At 37.6% G+C, this 20,411-nt stretch overlaps 1 protein-coding gene across 1 annotated transcript in view; it reads left to right on the top strand.

The window, feature by feature from the left end:
- Positions 1 to 20,411, top strand: part of IL1RAPL1 (interleukin 1 receptor accessory protein like 1) — a 1,405,042-nt gene that overhangs the window by 936,054 nt on the left and 448,577 nt on the right. The window lies entirely within an intron of this gene.

Genomic DNA, 20,411 nt, shown 5'->3' with positions numbered 1-20,411 from the left:
TCAAGTTGATTCTGACTCACTGTGACCATATAGGACAGAGTAGAACTGCCGCATAGGGTTTCCAAATAAACTATAGCACAAACACACAATAAAATAGTAGGCAACTATAACACAAAACGAGAATATCTCAATGAACTAAAACGAAGTAATTTCTGAGGTATACTAAGTGAAATCAAAGTAAAAAAGGAAGTCTATAAGGTATGCTATCTTTAGTGTAAACAAGAAAAGGAAGTAAGAAGAAACTAGGTATTACCTTATCCAGGTGATCAAAATTAATGTATTCATTTCCTATTGTTGTGTAAAAAATTACCACAAATTTAACAGCTTAAAACCACAACATTTAGTTTCTGTAGATCAGAAGCCTGGGCACAACTTACTTGGGTTCTCTCTTAGGTGCTTGTCATGTGGCCCCTTTCACAAGCCCTTTGACGCTTGGAATTTCTGACTTCAAGAAGAGCCTAACCCCCTTTGTAGTGTCCACCTGACTAAGTCAGACCCACACAGGATGATCTCCCTTTTGATTAACTCAAGGTCAACTGATTTGTGACCTTATTTACATGGGCAAAATCCTTTCACCTTGGTCATATAACATAACCTAATCATGGGAGTGAAATCCATCATATTTACAGTCTTGCCCCCACTCACAGGGAGGGGCATGTATACTAGAGAGTGAAAAACTTGGGAACCCTTTTAAAATTGGGTATACCACAATTATACCACTAAAAAGGGACAAACATCTAGTGCCTTCCATGGTATATCTAAGTGGAGTTACATACACCCTTAGGAGTATGTAACTCCACTTAGATATACTGCCACTGGAACCCCTGGTGGTGTAGTGGTTAAGTGCTACGGCTGCTAACCAAGAGGTCAGCAGTTCAAATCCGCCAGGCGCTCCTTGGAAACTCTATGGGGCAGTTCTACTCTGTCCTATAGGGTCGCTATGAGTCAGAATCGACTCGACGGCAGTGGGTTTGGTTTTTGGCGTAGATATACTGCCACTTATATAGTATGTCAGCCCAAACTTCATAACCTGAATTTAATTATAAGAAAACATTAGACAAACCCAAACTGAGGCACACGCTATGAAACCAATGCTCTATATTTTTTGAAAACAATGGTCATGAAAGACCAAGAAAGAATGAGAAGCTATTCTAGATTAGACACTAAAGAGACATGATTGGATCATGCACTGGAAAAAATATTGTTAAAAAGAACATTATTTGGACAATTAACAAAATTAGAATATGGGCTACAGATTAAAGTAACAGATCAATGTTAGACCTCCTAAATTTGATCATTGGACTTTAGTTATATAAGAGAATATCCTTGTTCTCAGGAAATCTACACTGAAGTATTAAGGGGTAAAGGAGCATGATATATAGAACCTACCTTTTTTTTAAATAATATTTTATTGTGTTTTCAGTGGAAGTTTACACAGAAGATTAGGTTCCATTCAACAATTTCTACACAAATTGTTCAGTGACATTGGTTACGTTCTCTGCAATGGGTGATCATTCTCATTACTTCCATTCTGGTTGTTCCATTTCCATTGATCTAGTTTCTTTTCCCCCTTACCTCTTCATCTTTGTTTAAAGTAATTGCTGACCATTTGGTCTCATAGAACCTACTCTTAAATGGTTCAGAAAGAATAATATATGTGCATGTTTGTGCATGTGTTTGTGTGTGTGTATGAAGAGAGAAAGAGAGAGGTTATTGAGAGAAAGGAAAGAGAATGATAAAGTAAATATGGCAGAATGTTTAAAATTGGTGAATATTGGTGAAGGTGCTCTGAATTATTCTGGTGACTTTGCTGTAATGTTGAAATTATTTCAAAAATTATCTAAAGTCCAAAACAATTTTAGTTGTAATATAACTGGTGACTGGTATTCCAGTAAATTCAGTGTCACTGCATTAATTGATTGTTTTAGTTTTGGTTCCCCCAAAAGCTGACTGTAGATCATGAGACAAGGATTCAAGTACAAGTAGTTTTTTGGGGGAAGGGATTCCAGGATATGTTAGGTGTGGGGAGATGAGACAGGGAGAGGAAGGCATCCAACAGAGAGTGCATTATCAACCAAGTTACCACTATAGATAACTAGGGTTTAATTCCTGGTGGCTAAGTGGTTAAGAGTCTGGCTGCTAACCAAAAAGTCAGCAGTTCGAATCCACCAGCCACTCCTTTATGGAGCAGTTCTACTCTGTCCTATAGGGTCCCTATGAGTCAGAAGCAACTCCAAGGCATTAGGTAATCCCAGTGGGGAACTCTGGGAGAAAGCGTAATACACAACTCATTTATCTTATCTTGCCCAAGGAGGAAGGGCCGTGGGGTATTTATACACTCACTTCCATCAGTCACTGACTGAAGGCTTCTGGGACAAATGAATTAATTCTAGGCACTTCCAGGCTCCCCCAGTGTCCTACCAGATTCCCTCAGGCAATGTCTCACAAGAGCTAACATTTGGATCACAGGGTTTCTTGCTTGCCAAGGAAGAATGCTGAGGGAATACTGGTGAGTCCCTAACAGCATCTGCTGCTTCACTCAAGCAGAAAGCTACTGAAGCAGTCTCCCTGATATTCAGGCCAACACTCAGAGTGGTTGCAGCCATAGTCATGATGAGGCCTTCACTGGGACTAGGGTCAGACACATCTGAAGTGAATTATTATTTCTTCCACTTACTAGTTGAACAACTTTGTATAAGTTATTTATGGAAAACCTTGGTTTTCTCATCTGTAAGACAGAGATAGTTGTAGTTAGTCCTCAAAGAATTGCAATAGAATTAAAGAGATAATACATATGAAGGCTTGGCACTAGAAAGTGCTCATTAAGTATTAGTTTTAATTACTATATTTGCATTCCTTATGGTTCTTGTTACTTCTCATTTTTAATCATTCTGTTAGAGCTGACTGTTCTTATCTTGAACCATAAGATGCAGCCTGACCTGCTAGATTAATTTGTACTTTAGTTGTAACAAACCTGAATTTTTTATAGCCATTGAAGACTCAGGACTATAGGGACTCCTGTTTGCCATCTGTTCTTGAAAATGACAATCAGTTACTTCGAAAAGTGACATTGAACAACACAAAGGAAAGTCAGAGAAATTGAAACCAAATAATGAAGATCAAACATCATCGAATAACACAAGTTGTGAGTGGCACATAAAAGGAAGAAAAATAAACAGTACGAGGACCACATTAGCCTTGCTCAGTATGCTTTGGAAATATTTATGGAATAATCATAGTTTAACTGTTGAATCGTGTGAGCTGGATTTGGTAAATTACAAGCAGAAAACTACCTATTCTTTCTCATACTGCCTCTTCAAATCCACTGTCATGGCTCGTTCTTCCCTACCTCTGAATGAAACTGCAGGCAGATCCTATAGCTTTTCTGGTCATGTGCTGTTGTTGTTAGGTGCCATTGAGCTGATTCCAAATCATAGTGACCTCATGTGAGAGAGTAGAGCTGCCCCACAGGGTTTTCTAGGCTGTAATCTTTATGGGGGCAAATGGCCAGGTCTTTCTTCTGTGGAGTCCCTGGGTAGGTTTGAACCACCAACTTTTAGATAGTCTGTTTCTTTTGTTGTTGTTGTTAGTTGCCATCAAGTTGGCTTTGACTCTTGGTGACCTTAGGTACAACAGAATGAAACATTGTCCCATCCTACACCATCTTCATGATCTTCCATATGTCTGAGTCCATTATTGTGGCTATGTGTCAATCCATCTCATTGAAGGGTTCCTTGGTTTTCACTGACTCCGTACTTTACTGTTTCTCTTTAGAATGTGTGAATAGTTCAGTATTTACTGTGTTTTTTCCAGAACTTGTGAGGCCTCTCCTAAGACTCTAAAATGACAAGTGATATTTAACATTCGGTTAAAATGACAGCAATTTGAATGAAAATCATTAATATTGCTATATCTCTAGAGTTAGCATAATACCATATGCACAATAGCAGATGTATATGTCATAAGAAATAGAGTGGAGTAAATGTGAGATAATCTACCTACATTCTGAGTGCTAAACACCTACTGGGGCCTTCAGGCTGGTTACTTGCTTTATTACAACAATCATAGCAGTAAAATAATACTAATAGCAATAAAATAGATAAGCTGTATTGAGCTCTTCCTATGTTTGTGCCAGACACCGTTCTAGATGCATTTTACATAGATCAACTCCCTTAATTCTTACAAGAACCTTACTAAATAGACGCTATTATCATTCTTGGTTCACAGATGAGAAAAACCTCCCCAGATAGCAAGATTAATCTCTATACTGTGTCTTCTGAAGTTAAAGTAGGAAAACAAAAAGATTGAGGTGATATTAAAAATAGCTAATGCATGACAATTTTAAAAGTTTAAGAACAATTGTTTTGCTTAGTGAAGCCCAAAAGTTCTGTGCTCTGCTCAGATTCCTTTTGAATATTTTTGTTACGTATACTTCTCCCCTGGGGAGTGCAAAAGGTTAAGAACTGGACTACAAACAGAAAGGTTGGTGGTTCGAACCCACCCAGAGGTGCCTCGGAAGACAGGCCTGGTGATCTGCTTCTGAAAGGTCACAGCCTTGCAATCCTATGGAGCAATTCTGCTCTGCACACATGGAGTCACTATGAGTTGGAACTGACTACGGCAACTAACAACAACAACAAAGCCTCCTCCCCAATGCCTATGCTTCCGCTTCCAACAGCTGGCATGGGCGGTGGGGCTGGCTTTTTTTAAGAAGACTGTCCTTAGGCTACTAGAGCCCATTCTACGCTCTGGGGAGGAAAACCCAAAGCCTGGGAGATTACAGTGAAGTTTTGGAAAATGGCCTACCAATAAGACCCTCTTGTATCCTGAATTTCCAACTTTCTTATTGGTTTGCCCTGGAAACATATTTTTAAAATGAATCACTTATGCATAAATCCTCTGAGGAACTGTTTCTGGGGAACACAGTTAAGACACATAGAGCGAGGAGATTCTTAATAACATATTTAAATAGGAAGAAGAGTGATCACATCAAACTAAAAACAAGAATAGAAAATTCCCTTAATCCAGGGAAAACTTACCTTAGAAATAAATGGATTGATATAATTTGAAAATGTTAGAATGGCCATTTGCCCAGAAAAAGCTGTGAACTTGCTTTCTGTGAAATCTTAAATGTGTATAGCCGTTTTTCTGGATTGGTTTCAACGTAGCACAGCCCTTCTGGAACCAAAGGACTAGCTCAGTGACTTCCCAGAGCCTCTTTGGCTCTGATAATTGTATAAGAGCACAACATTATCATTAACCTAAGAAGTAAAGCCTTTTTGATTATGCATTGTGCTAAGGGCATTACAATGATGGTTAAATGGATTCAGTTCTTGCCTTTTAGGACCTTAAGAAAGCAAACTTTGAAAAAAAATTCTACTGTTTATGGTGCTCTGCAAAGAAGCATTCAAGTAAATGAGAATGAAGATCACTGTAGGGAGACATTAATGGATTACAAATTTCAGTACTTCAGAAAAGGAATATTTATAAGCGATATCTACTCTGCTTTTACAAATGGCGTATGGACAAGAAAAATCTATTCATGAACTGCCTACTCAAAATCAATCCATTTATACCATTCAAGAATGTAAAAAGCTAAAGAAGAATAGAAGTAACACAATGAGATAAAAAAAAAAAACAACTTGGTCATTGCATAATATTGGGGCAAAAGATAAGGAAATAAATTTGTTATACAACTGTAAAGATTATGATCTATATTAATGTAATTAGTTTTAGTCAAAATATAAAGAAATGAAATGTTAGTGGTCAGGATACTTTAAAAATGGCAGGAAAAATCTCATTATACTATTAAAGAAGCAAATTAATATTTCCTAATAGGGGCTGCACGCTGGGATCTAATATTAGGAATTATTTCTTAAAGGGAGCCAATGCTATTTTTCTTCTTGAGTCTCTAAATCATATTTTCAAACAAGCAATTTTGAAACACATTTTCTGTAGAGTTTCTTAGAATGATGAAGAAAGAAAAGAGGTCTCAGATGTGAAAATTACTGAACTTTAATTATATATATATATGTAAATATATATATACATTTTTAAGAGCCCAAGAAAAAATTTGAGTAGGTGGGTAGGAGTCAGGGAAAAGCCAGAGAGATATGTAATACCTACCTTTCACATCGTTTTACTTTAAAAGCAACTGCATGACTTTGGGGGGTTCAAGACTTCAGTGGAAGAAGTAACTGCAGATGTGATCCCAAACCCACTGCTGTCGAGTCAGTTCCAACTCATAGCGACCCTATAGGACAGAGTAGAACTGCCCCATAGAGTTTCCAAGGAGCGCCTGGTGGACTTGAACTGCCGACCTTTTGGTTAGCAGCCGTAGCACTTAACCACTATGCCACCAGGGCTTCTGCAGATGTGATAGAAACGGTAAAACTAGAATTAGAAGTGGAGCCTGAAGATGTGAGGAGTTGCTTCTTGTAGATGAGCAAAGAAAGTGGTTTCTTGAGATGGAACCTACTTCTGGTGAAGATGCTGTGAACATTGTTGAAACGACAACAAAGGATGTAGACTATTACATAAACTTAGTTGATAAAGTAGGAGCAGGGTTTGAGAGGATTGACTCTAATTTTGAAGTTCTACCATGGGTAAAATGCTATCAAATAGTATCACATGCTACAGAGAAAACTTTCATGAAAGGAAGACCAATCAAGGCAGCAAACTTCATTGTTGTCTTATTTTAAGAAATTGCCACAGCCACCCCAACCTTCAGCAACCACCACCCTGACAAATCAGGAGCCATCAACATTGAGGCAAGACCCTCCACCAGTAAAAAGATTACAACTCCCTGAAGGTTCAGATGATGGTTAGCAATAAAGTATTTTTTAATTAAAGTATGTACATTGTTTTTTAGACATAATACTACTGCACACTTAATAGACTACACTATAGTGTAAACAACTTTTATACGTGCACTGGGAAACCAAAAAATTCATGTGACTTGCTTCACTGTAATATTCACTTTATTGCAATAGTCTGGAACTGAACCTACAATATCTCTTAGGTATGCCTGTAAAAGGATAATAGAAAGTAGACAGTCAAGCATACAAGATCTTATGCAAGTGGGAGGAGTATTTGATGATAAAATCCAACCAACCAAAAAAAAAAAAAACCTCAGGAGTACTGTATGTAAAAGAACTAGTGATGAGCTTTGAATACAAGTAAGATTGGGGGAAAAAAACTGTCAATTATATTTATAGAACAGAATATAAATATTATTAACTTTGGAAAAAGTGAACTAATATAGTGAAATTGGAACAAGGAGAGAAGGGGTAAGAAGACTGGTGTCCTAGTCATCTAGTACTGCTGTAACAGAAATAACAACAAGTGGATGGTTTTAACAAAGAGAAATTTATTCTCTCACAGTCTAGTAGATTACAAGTCCAAATTCAGGGCAATGGCTTCGGGGCAAGGCTTTCTCTCTTTGTCAGCTCTAGAGGAAGGTCTCGTCATCAGTCTTTCCTTGATCTGGAAGCTTCTCCATGCAGGAGCCCAGGTCCAAAGGATGAGCTCTGCTCCAGGTGCTGCTTCCTTGATGGTGTGAGGCCCCAATTCTCTGCTTGCTTCCTTTTCATTTTATTTCTTGAGATATAAAAGGTGGTGCTGGCCACAGCCCAGGGACACTCCCTTTACACTGGACCAGGGATGTAATCTTAGTAAAGGTGGTGTTACAATCCCACCCTAATCCTTTTTACAATCACAAAATGGAGGACAACCACACAATACTGGGAATCATGGCCTAACCAAGTTGATACACACATTTTAGGGGGGGGGACATAATTTAATCCATGACAACTGGTAAGGGCCAATTTTCTCATCTCTCCCCGTAGGAAATATATCAGTCTAGCTTAAAATTGAAATACTTATTTCAAAATCTCAAAATTAGAGTACAGCTGACACCGTAATGCTGTTTCATATTAATTTTTCCTAAATTTCTAAAACACCCAGATGGATCATTAAAAACCTAATAATTATTTTCAGGTTGTTCATTTATTTGCATAAAAATTACATTAATGATTTTTCATTCAAAATGTATCACCTTTATGACCATTTTTAATATAATCCCACTTTATAACATTATATCTATCTTCATTTCTATATATACTTAGAGAGATATCTAGGATGATGGTTACCTAATGTTTATCTTTACTACTTCTTGTTTGTACTTTTTAATATCATTTGATTTTTACCATTAAAATGTATTGTTTTATAAAATAATGAACCATTCCAAGAAAGAGTCGATTAGAAAAAGTAATCTAACAATCAATACGGCTTTAAGCAACAAGAAGACACACACTTGAAATTAAAAATTGGGTTACATAGATGCAAAAATCCTCAACAAAATTCTAGCCAATAGAATTCAACAACATATCAAAAAAATAATCCACCATGACCAAGTGGGATTTATACCAGCTATGCAAGGTTGGTTTAATATTAGAAACACCATTAATGTAATCCACCATATAAATAAAACAAAAGACAAAAACCACATGATCTTATCAATTGATGCAGAAAAAGCATTTGACGAAGTCCAACACCCATTCATGATAAAAACTCTCAGCAAAATAGGAATTGAAGGAAAATTCCTCAACATAAAAAAAGGGCATCTATACAAAGCCAACAGCCAACATCATTCTAAATGGAGAGAGCCTGAAAGCATTTCCCTTGAGAACGGGAACGAGACAAGGGTGCCCTTTATCACCACTCTTATTCAACATTGTGCTAGAGGTCCTAGCCAGAGCAATTAGGCTAGACAAAGAAATAAAGGGCATCCAGATTGGCAAGGAAGAAGTCAAATTATCTCTATTTGCAGATGACATGATCTTATACACAGAAAACCCTAAGGAATTCTCCAGAAAACTACTGAAACTAATAGAAGAGTTTGGCAGAGTCTCAGGTTACAAGATAAACATACAAAAATCACTTGGATTCCTCTACATCAACAAAAAGAACATCGAAGATGAAATCACCAAATCAATGCCATTCACAGTAGCCCCCAAGAAGATAAAATACTTAGGAATAAATCTTACCAGAGATGTAAAAGACCTATACAAAGAAAACTACAAAGTACTACTACAAGAAACTAAAAGGGACCTACATAAGTGGAAAGACATACCTTGCTCATGGATAGGAAGACTTGATATAGTAAAAATGTCTATTCTACCAAAAGCCATCTATACATACGATGCACTTCCGATCCAAATTCCAATGTCATTTTTTAAAGTGATGGAGAAACAAATCACCAACTTCATATGGAAGGGAAAGAAGCCCCGGATTAGTAAAGCATTACTGAAAAAGAAGAAGAAAGTGGGAGACCTCACTCTACCTGATTTTAGAACCTATTATACAGCCACAGTAGTCAAAACAGCCTGGTACTGGTACAACAACAGGCGCATAGATCAATGGAACAGAATTGAGAACCCAGATATAAATCTATCCATATATGAGCAGCTGATATTTGACAAAGGCCCAGTGTCAGTTAATTGGGGAAAAGATAGTCTTTTTAACAAATGGTGCTGGCATAACTGGATATCCATTTGCAAAAAAATGAAACAGGACCCATACCTCACACCATGCACAAAAACTAACTCCAAGTGGATCAAAGACCAAAACGTAAAGACTAAAACGATAAAGATCATGGAAGAAAAAATAGGGCCAATGTTAGGAGCCCTAATACAAGGCATAAACAGAATACAAAACATTACTAAAAATGAGGAAGAGAAACCAGATAACTGGGAGCTCCTAAAAATCAAACACCTATGCTCATCTAAGGACTTCACCAAAACAGTAAAAAGACCACCTACAGATTGGGAAAAAATTTTCGGCTTTGACATCTCCGACCAGCACCTGATCTCTAAAATCTATATGATTCTGTTAAAACTCAACCACAAAAAGACAAACAACCCAATCAAAAAGTGGGCAAAGGATATGAACACACACATCACTAAAGAAGATATTCTGGCAGCTAACAGATACATGAGAAAATGCTCTCGATCATTAGCCATTAGAGAAATGCAAATTAAAACTACGATGAGATTCCATCTCACTCCAACAAGGCTGGCATTAATCCAAAAAAACACAAAAGAATAAATGTTGGAGAGGCTGCGGAGAGATTGGAACTCTTGTACACTGTTGGTGGGAATGTAAAATGGTACAACCACTTTGGAAATCTATCTGGCATTTTCTTAAACAGTTAGAAATAGAACTACCCTACAACCCAGAAATCCCACTCCTCGGAATATACCCTAGAGAAATAAGAGCCTTTACACGAACAGATATATGCACACCCATGTTTATTGCAGCTCTGTTTACAATAGCAAAAAGCTGGAAGCAACCAAGGTGTCCGTCAACAGATGAATGGTTAAATAAATTGTGGTATATTCACACAATGGAATACTACGCATCGATAAAGAACAGTGACAAACCTGTGAAACATTTCATAACATGGAGGGACCTGGAAGGCATTATGTTGAGTGAAATTAGTCAGAGGCAAAAGGACAAATATTGTATAAGACCACTATTATAAGATCTTTAGAAATAGTATAAACTGAGAAGAACACATTCTTTTGTGGTTACGAGGGGGGGGAGGGAGGGTGGGAGAGGGTTATTTACTGATTAGTTAGTAGATAAGAATTAACTTTAGGTGAAAAAAAAAGTGGTGCTATCACTGTTAGGTGAAGGGAAGGACAATACTCAGTACAGGGAAGGGCAGCTCGACTGGACCAAAAGCAAAGAAGTTTCCGGGATAAACTGAATGCTTCAAAGGTCAGCGGAGCAAGGGCAGGGGTTTGGGGTCTACGGCTTAAGGGGACTTCTAAGTCAATTGGCAAAATAAATTCTATTATGAAAACATTCTGCATCCCACTTTGAAGTGTGGCATCTGGGGTCTTAAATGCTAAAAAGCGGCCATCTAAGATGCATCAATTGGTCTCAACCCACCTGGATCAAAGGAGAATGAAGAACACCGAGGTCACACGATAACTATGAGCCCAAGAGACAGAAAGGGCCACATGAACTAGAGACTTACATCATCCTGAGACCAGAAGAACTAGATGGTGCCTGGCCACAACCGATGACTGCCCTGACAGGGAGCACAACAGAGAACCCCTGAGGGAGCAGGAGATCAGTGGGATGCAGACACCAAATTCTCATACAAAGACCAGACTTAATGGTCTGACTGAGACTAGAGGAATGCCGGCGGTCATGGTCCCCAAACCTTCTGTTGGCCCAGGACAGGAACCATTCCCGAAGACAACTCATCAGACATGGAAGGGACTGGACAATGGGTAGGAGAGAGATGCTGATGAAGGGTGAGCTACTTGTATCAGGTGGACACTTGAGACTGTATTGGCATCTCTTGTCTGGAGGGGAGATGGGAGGGTAGCGAGGGTTAGAAGCTGGCAAAACAGTCACGAAAGGAGAGACTGGAGGGAAGGAGTGGGCTGACTCATTAGGGGGAGAGTAAATGGGAGTATGTAGTAAGGTGTATATAAAATTATATGTGACAGTCTGACTTGATTTGTAATCTTTCACTTAAAGCACAATAAAAATTATTTTTAAAAAATTGGGTTACATATAGCAAAATGCCCACTATACAACCTTAAAAGTTTCTTTCAAAATAATTTAGTAATCTTACAAATTACCACTCTTCTGATTATCCAAATATACAGTCTTCACTTCTCTTTTCAACTGGAAAATTTTATCTTGAGGTTATAAATGCTGCCAAAAATCTTAGTTAACCCTTAGAACTCTATAACATAGAAGAATATAGTTTAAAAAATATAAGATGCATTATTGGCAAGGTATAGGCCACTGTGGAATGAAGTTCCACTCAAATCTCAACCATTCTTCTGCAATATGCTTCAGATTTTGTGAACTCCTTTTGCACTTCAAAAAAGTCTGGAGATGGAGTATATTTACTTTTAATAGATATGACCAAGAGTAAACAATGATCTCTGGTAAAGTTTTGGGACATAATACACTGGTTTGGATAAGAAAATGCATTGGGAAACACCAATATCTCAAACACCCAGACATGAGACACTAATTTACAACCATCTAGATGCTGGAAACCCTGGTGGCACTCCTTGGAAACTCTATCTGGGGGTTCTACTCTGTCCTCTAGGGTCGCTATGAGTTGGAATCAACTCGACGGCTGTGGATTTGGTTTGGTTTTGGTTATTTCCTACTAGCATTTCATGAACAACCTTCCCCCCTCCCTGGTTAACCCTCTTGGGTGGCAATCAATCTTGCCCACTCATTTTGTATTCAACTAATTCCATACCATTTCTCCCATTACTGCCATGGTTCTGGTACCTGGAATGCCATTCATCTCACTTTTTTCTACCCAACCATACTTCAGAATATATAGCCCATCAAAAGCTCCCTCTTTCCCTAAACCCCTATGGAGAGTAACACATAGCTTAGCACTTAATCACTCTCTAATTGTTTCCTACATGCAAATTTTATCTCCACAACTGAATTATAAATTCCCTGAGTGCAGTAACATGTCCTAATCTTCTTTATCCAGAACTACTGTGAACAGTGCAGGGCATAGCTGACACCTGTTTAACAAATACTTGTTTATTACCATTTGATATTATTAAGTCTTAGACTCATGATTGGGAGCTGCTTTTTGTTAAAAGGAAACCCTGATGGCATAGTGGTTAAGAGCTATGGCTGCTAACCAAAATGTTGGCAGTTGGAATCCACCAGGCGCTCCTTGGAAACCATATGGGGCAGTTCTACTCTGTTCTGTAGGGTTGCTATGAGTTGGAATTGACTCGACCACAATGGGTTTGGTTTTTTGTTTTTGTTAAAAACAAGCAAGCAAATACACAAAACAAAACCTTTATGCACATGCCTAGGTTCTTCTCCTTTCTCTGAGTTACTTTAGCACTTTTGATTTGAATAACTCAAACCAGAAGGTACTTAAAGGGAAACTAGAGTTGTAAATCTCTATTGGAATGACTCAGGGTAAATAAATCAGGAAATAACAATTTAGGGGATGGGCCAGAAGACAAGGTTCAGAGATCGTGTTTTCAAATATTGGCCGATCCATCTGTCACGGATTGAATTATGTCCCCCCAAAAACGTGTGTATCAGTTTGGCTGGGCCATGATTTCCAGTAGTGTGGTTGTCCTCCCTTTTGTGATTATAATTTTATGTTAAAGTGGATTAGGGTGAAACTGTAACACCCTTACTCAGGTCACATCCCTGATCCAATGTAAAGGGAGTTTCCCTGGGGTGTGGCCTGTACCACCTTTAATCTTACAAGAGATAAAAGAAAAGGGAAGCAAGCAGAGAGTGGGGGACTTCATGCTACCAAGAAAGCAGTGTCATGCAGAGCAGGTCATTTGGACCCAGGGTCCCTGCTCGGAGAAGATCCTAGTCCGGGGGAAGATTGATGAGAAGGTGGACAGAAAAAGAAAGCCTTCCCCTGGAGCTGATGTGCTAAATTTGGACTTTTAAGCTTACTTTACTGTGAGGAAATAAACTTCTCTTTGTTAAAGCCATCCGTTTGTGGTATTTCTGTCGTAGCAGCACTAGATGACTAAGACACCATCTTTGATCCAGCCATGTCAGCTAGTTGTTCAGTGGTTCCATTTTGTTTCCCCATAGTGACCTGTCTTTGCTTTGTAGTACTTACCCCACTACTGCATCTTGGCATGTATAACTCTTTAAGCTTTTGGGCCTTTATGGTGCCCAGCAGCTGTCCTCTCTTCTCCATAGTGTTCTCAATGCTGAGCACAATGCCTGGCACTTAGTAGGTGTTTAACATAAGTGTTGGAAGAATGAATGAATGGATCGATGGGTGAATAGATGAGCAGTGAAATTACTAATTGGGCTGTGAAAGAATGTATCCTTATTAAATTAAGTAGTCCTCATTTGGTGGGTTGTCTGATGCCACAGATGTTAAAATAAATTAAAAGGACATATTAGAAATTAAACCTAATCAAGGCTCTCTCCCTGTGCAAACACAAAAATTGAAACACATGACCTCAGAATGAAATGTGAGTAGCTGCCTTAATCTTTTCTGGCTGGCATCTCCTTTAAGCAAAGGCATATTTATGTATATAAATTCAGTAGTCACTTAACTTTCTCCTTTCCTTAATTTTCTGACTGATCTCTAAAATGGCGATAACAATTTTGTCTTTGTACCTAGTTCATAGCTTACTGCTGGATTAAAATTTAAAGCCCTGCTGTATGATTCCACAGCCCTTCTACACTTTTCTGTGGATAATTGCAGTGCCCTAAGGGAACAGTAAGGAGGAGACCATGTGAGAAATTCATGGGGGCAGTGTGGGGGGGTGGTGTCTACAGAACTTACTGTGGCTCTCAAAGGAGAGGAAAGAGTCAAAATGATTAATATCAGGATTTGAAAGTCCACACTAAAAACACATTTTAAAAATTGATTCTTCGTTCACATCTCACATATATGCTTATACAGTAGCAGCATTCAAAACAATTGTGAATCTTATAGTCATGTAGATATTTTTCCCTAAATGTCTCCTTTAGTGAGGTTTTAGGGACTTGGCTAATTTTATATTTTCTTTAGCTTGTCACCCAGCCCTTTGTTTCCTCTCTCTGGAAATGCAGAAGGATTCTAAAATCTATTCCTGCCAAACAGTTCTCTTCCATGGGAATTCGGTTTAAAGCAGCTCTGTTGCTATGGTAGCTAGTTCCCAGTCAATGGAAAAATACAGAATCAAAATAATACTTAGTTTTCAGTATATATGCACCCACTCCCTCTATATCAGCTTATTCATGTAAATTAAATATGCAAATGATCAATTTTCCAAGTGCTATAAAAAAGTACCATCACATACTAATTTTTATACCTTTCAAAATAGTAAATACATGTGTATGTATGCATGTGTGTGTATATATATATATATAAACAAAAACCAAGCCTATTGCCGTCGAGTTGATTCCAACTCATAGCAACCCTATAGGGCAGAGTAGAACTGCCCCATAGAGTTTCCAAGGAGTGCCTGGTGGATTCGAACTGCCCACCTTTTGGTTAGCAGCCACAGCACTTAACCACTACACCATCAGGGTTTCCGGATATAAAAAAAATATATATATATATATAACAAAAAATTATATATATTAATGAGTTACCTAGAGGTTTTCTCATCATGCACTGCCTACAGTACATATTTTTATTAATATTTAACTTTTTGTTTATTTATAACTTACATGGTATAAAGAGCACAAATCTTAACTACATATTCTGATGAGTTTTTACATATGTACACATCCATGCATCTACCACCTGGATCAAGACTTAGAATATTTCCAGTTCCCTAGAAATACCTCTCACGCCCCTCCAAGTTAATAAATACCCCTCCTTCTCAAAGTAACCACTTGTGATCTCTGTTGACATACATATTTTGAACTCCGTATAAATGGAATCACACAGCATACATTTTTTTTTGGCTCTGGATATTTTTACACAGCATCATATATGTGAGATCCATCCATTTTGCTGCATGTTAAATAGATCACTTTCTTTTTCATTGCTGAGTACTATTCCATTGTAATGAATATACCCCAATTATCCATTTTAATGTCGATGAGCATTTAGATAGTTTTCACTTTTTGATGATTGTGAATAAAGTTGCCATAAATATTTTTGTACATATTTTTGGTAGACATAAGCACTCATTTCTCTCAGGTAAAAAGCACATAGCAATTCTGTAAAATGTTTCTATTTCAATGTTACTTTATAAAGTCAGTATTTTTCTACTTTCTGAGTATTGATTTTTACTCTTGCCACTAGAATGTGTCAGTGGTTTTCAAGCAGGGATAATTTTGCCATGTCTGGAGGCATTTTTGGTTGTCACAATTGGGGAGGATGCTACTGGCACTTAGTGGATAGAGAGCAGGATTGCTGCAATATCCTACAATACACAAGGCAGCCCTTCACTACAAAGAATTATTCAGCCATGAATGTCAATAGTGTTGCTGTTGAGAAACCCTGTATCTAGAGCAATAGGATTTATTTTGTAGTTTTAAGTTATAGGTATCAAAGCCAATTTTTATTGCTTGACCATCTCCCTTACTCTTCTGATTTTTTTTTCTTTTTTTTAGGAATCCTCACAGTCGTTGTTACGCTTGAGCCCATTGTTGCAGCCACTGTGTCAATCCGTCTCCTTGAGGGTCTTCCTCTTTTTTACTGACCCTCTACTTTACCAAGCATGATGTCCTTCTCCAGGGACTGGTCCCTCCTAATAACATGTCCAAAGTATGTTAGACGAAGTCTTGCCATCCTTGCTTCTAAGGAGCATTCTGGCTGAATCCTAATGGGGAAGAGTAAATGTCAGGGGTATCTTCTTTCCTGTTGTGTTTGAAATAATAACTCCCAATACCCATATGTCTTGACTCAAGTAAGCTCAAAGCATTGGTGCTAAACTTTGTCAATACACAATTCTAGGAAAAAGAAATAGCATGTCTCCTATTTAAGCTTGTGATATTTCATTCTGTTCAAGGAGAAAAAAATGTACACATAGGCACACATACATATATGTAAATGCCATCCCCTTGCCTCCATTTAAAACTAGTAAGCCATCCAGGTACATGGATACTTGTTCTATTCCAAAATTTCTTCAGAAGGTTTCGAAATTCTTCCTGTCACTTTTCCCAATCTCTAAAAACCGTGATCATTCCATCCCAGTGACTGCATGTTACTCATTGTTTTCTCAGACAACCTCTTCTAACCTTCAAAGTAACTGAAAGTATATTATATTCACTGTAGTTTTCAAAAATACTTTTAAAAAATTTTAAACATGTTATTTCCGTTTCTATGAGTCTGAACTTTTTCTCCTATATTCCTGTCAACCCTTGCTTCTGAAAACTGAGCTTAAGGCCAATTCTTTATCTTACACCTTTTGCTGATTTTATATCATCCATCTCACCACAGGTCCAACAGAGGTGATTACTTAGCTCCCCAAATAGGCATAGAGTTTCCACATGATATGATTGCCTTCATTTATTTCAGTGACATTGAAATGGAAGAATGGCGTTTGTTGGCTTTGGGCTTTAAACACATGGACTGCTTGCTATCTTTTTGGTTGACAGCTAACTAGGGCCTGACGCTAGCAAATCCAAAAGTCATCCTTTGCTTTCTTCACTTCCAAAATTGTAAAAACACAGACAATTAAGAGTGCTAAATGTGAATACAACCCATTTCAGTGCTACGTAATCCAGATAAACCAAACTTATTGCTGTAGAGTCGATTCTGACTCACAGCAAACCTCCAGGACAGAGTAGAACTGCCCCATAGAGTTTCCAAGGCTGTAATCTTTCCAGAGGCAGACTGCCACATCTTTCTCCTGTGGAGTGGCTGGTGGGTTCGAATCACTGACTTTTTGGTTTGCAGCCAACTCCTTTAATCACTGCATCACCAGGGCTCCTCAATGCTACATACCAAAATAACCAAACCCATTGCTGTCGAGTCGATTCCGACTCATAACGACCCTATAGGACAGGGTAGAGCTGCCCCATAGAGTTTCCAAGGAGCGCCTGGTGGATTCGAACTGCCAGCCTTTTGGTTAGCAGCTGTAGCTCTTAACCACTACGCCACCAGGGTTTCCCAATGCTACATAACCACCTCTTAATTTTTTTAATTATTGTCATCAATTCTGTCTGTGTAACCTTTGGAGTCCCTGAGTGATGCACGCAGTTAACCTGTTTAACAAGTATTTGTGTTGATTTCTTAGGTAACTTAAATATCAATATGTTTTAGCTCTGTTTCCTTAACTTTAAAACTCAATTTTATTGATTTTTTTAAGGCTTATGATACCCAAACTTTGGGAGAGTTCCATAAACAGATAAAGAACTGTGATTTAAAATGACAATAATGATCTTACTGAAAAACAGCTATCTAAAAAGAGAGAGAGAAGGAGCCCTGGTGATGAAGTGGTTAAGTGCTCACTGCTAACCAAAAGGTCAGGTGGTTCGAACCCACCAGAAAGATGTTGCAGTCTGCTTCTCTAAAGATTCACAGCCGTGGAAACCCTGAGGAGCAGTTCTGCTCTGTCCTATACGGTCTATGAGTCAAAATCGACCCAAAGTCAATAAGTTTCAGTAAAAGGAGAGAGTAATTAATTTTTCAAAATGATTCTTAATAAGAGGGGTGTTTTCCATGATTCTAGAACCATGTCACTGTTCTGCACGTAAGCTCTTGGGAAATATTTTCTTTAACTACTTTTATAGAGAAATGACTACTATTTTTAAAATATATGCTTCTTTTCATCAACACTAACATAAACTCTAAACCCATGATATAGCTTTAGAAAGAAAAGGGTTCCATGGTGCAACAAGTTCATCACATACTGCTTATTATTTCTCTCAGCCCCTACATGCCAGGTTAACCATTTGGATTAGCATATTAAAAGCTTTAATAAATTCTGTTTAAACTCTTTAACACATTATTTCCTGAACTTATAGAACTGTAGGATCCTTTTTTTTTTCATCTAACGTCTAGTAATAGCTTATGAACTAAATGTTCTATAGAACTCACTTTGGAAAATGCCCATGTAAAGTTAAAGTATCCAGTAATATTTTTTATTCTAGTCTGAATTTAAAAATAATGTTCAAAAGTTAAAGACTTTAGTGTCACATGGTACCCTAAAAGGCCCTCTAGTACAACCTTCCTTTTTGAATCTATGTCTTTAATTATCTAACAGATGAATCCAAAAAGTTCTTCAACTTTAGCTTCTCTTTGTTAAGACCACCATTACATTGCTTGCTATCTTAAAGACAATTTGCATTTCAATAAAAACATTAAATGAATCAGTTCCTTAAATAAGAATCCACATATAAGATACAGCAAGCATATATATAAAACCATATAAAACCATAAGAGACATTAATTGTGGCCAATAATTTGGGCAGAGGCCTTTTTTTTTTTTTTAAACTCTACGAAGAAGGCATGACAGACAAGCTGTCCTTAAACACGGGATCAGTTCCATATTCACAGTCACTGTGTGTGACATTCTTCTGAATAAGATTTTGCGATACCGTACTGCAAAACTTCAGGATGAAAAAAAGGACATTATCATTAATCATAATCGTGCTCATTTCTCTTTCTATTTTCTAAAGTAGATTTTTCCACCTTTACCTTCTACAATCTTTGGCTATACAAGTGATATGCTTGTTCCATTTCAAGTCAACTGACACCGTTAATTCATTAGTATTGCAGGTCTAGCAAATAAGATCTGAAAGGAATCACCTGCCCTTTGACCCAACTTGTTCCTCACTTATGCAAACTAAGCGAGCAGTTAAAGTATTTGAATATGTTTTACTTCTTCTCCTGGTATGCCTTTCTTACGGTTTTATGCTGACAAGGAACATTTAGTGTGTGTGAAACTAGTTTTTATAATCCGTTTTTAGCTTTTTTCTTACTGGACAGGTTTTCAATGCTATCTTTGTATCTGGAGATAGTCTATAAGTTTCACAGGTTTATACTTACACAAAAGGAGCCCTAGTGGTGCAGTGGTTAGAGGGCTCAGCTGCTAACTAAAATGTCTGGGGGTTCCAACCCACCAGCTCCTCCACAGCAGAAAGATGTGGCAGTCTACTTCCATGAAGATCACAGCCTTGGAAACCGTGTGGGGCATTTCTACTCTGTCCTATAGGGTTGCTATGAGTTGGAATCGACTTGACGGCAGCGGGTTTGGTTTTTGGTGGTATATGTACACATAAGAGCCAGATTGTATTCAAGTTTAGCTGTTTGAAAAACTTCAAGAAATAGATTAGAAATATATCTATTAAATGTGTCCCCATGGCCTTTTGGATTATGTATTTTGACTATCCCAGTATGCTATCCTAACATGAATATTTCTATAACTAACATGAACTGTTATTTAAAAATAGAAAAGAAATAATGGAAGCTTTTTGTATGAAGCTAGAAAGAAATGTGTCTCACAGCATGAACTTTTTACTCATTTAGAAATCAAAAAACCAAACCTGTTGCCGTCGAGTTGATTCCGACTCATTTAAAAATTTAGTACCCATTTAATGTGTATTGATTTTAATGATTGTATTTTCTCCATTAAAGTTCTCAATAATAATCCCATGGTTATAAAATAAATCTACTCTTGTTATTTTAAAGAAAATCAAATCAAATTCTTTGGAATAAATTGTATAACCAAACTTTTGTGATGATTTATTTCAATAGGAATAGAAAAGATTATTACTATGCAGATAAGGTGGAAATGGAAATCCAATGAGAAATAAAGTCTATGGGCATTGAATGCAGTAATCTGTTGGCCTTGATTCTTCCAGGGATTTCTAAAATGTTATTAAAAAGTTCTTATTTTCAATAAATCACATAGATGAAACCTCCTTAAAATGAACAGAATTCTCTAGTCCTCAAAGCTGTCTAT

Source organism: Elephas maximus, chromosome X (genome assembly GCF_024166365.1).
Source record: "Elephas maximus indicus isolate mEleMax1 chromosome X, mEleMax1 primary haplotype, whole genome shotgun sequence".
NCBI classification, from domain to species: domain Eukaryota; kingdom Metazoa; phylum Chordata; class Mammalia; order Proboscidea; family Elephantidae; genus Elephas; species Elephas maximus.
This window is presented reverse-complemented; position numbering and strand designations above follow the sequence as displayed.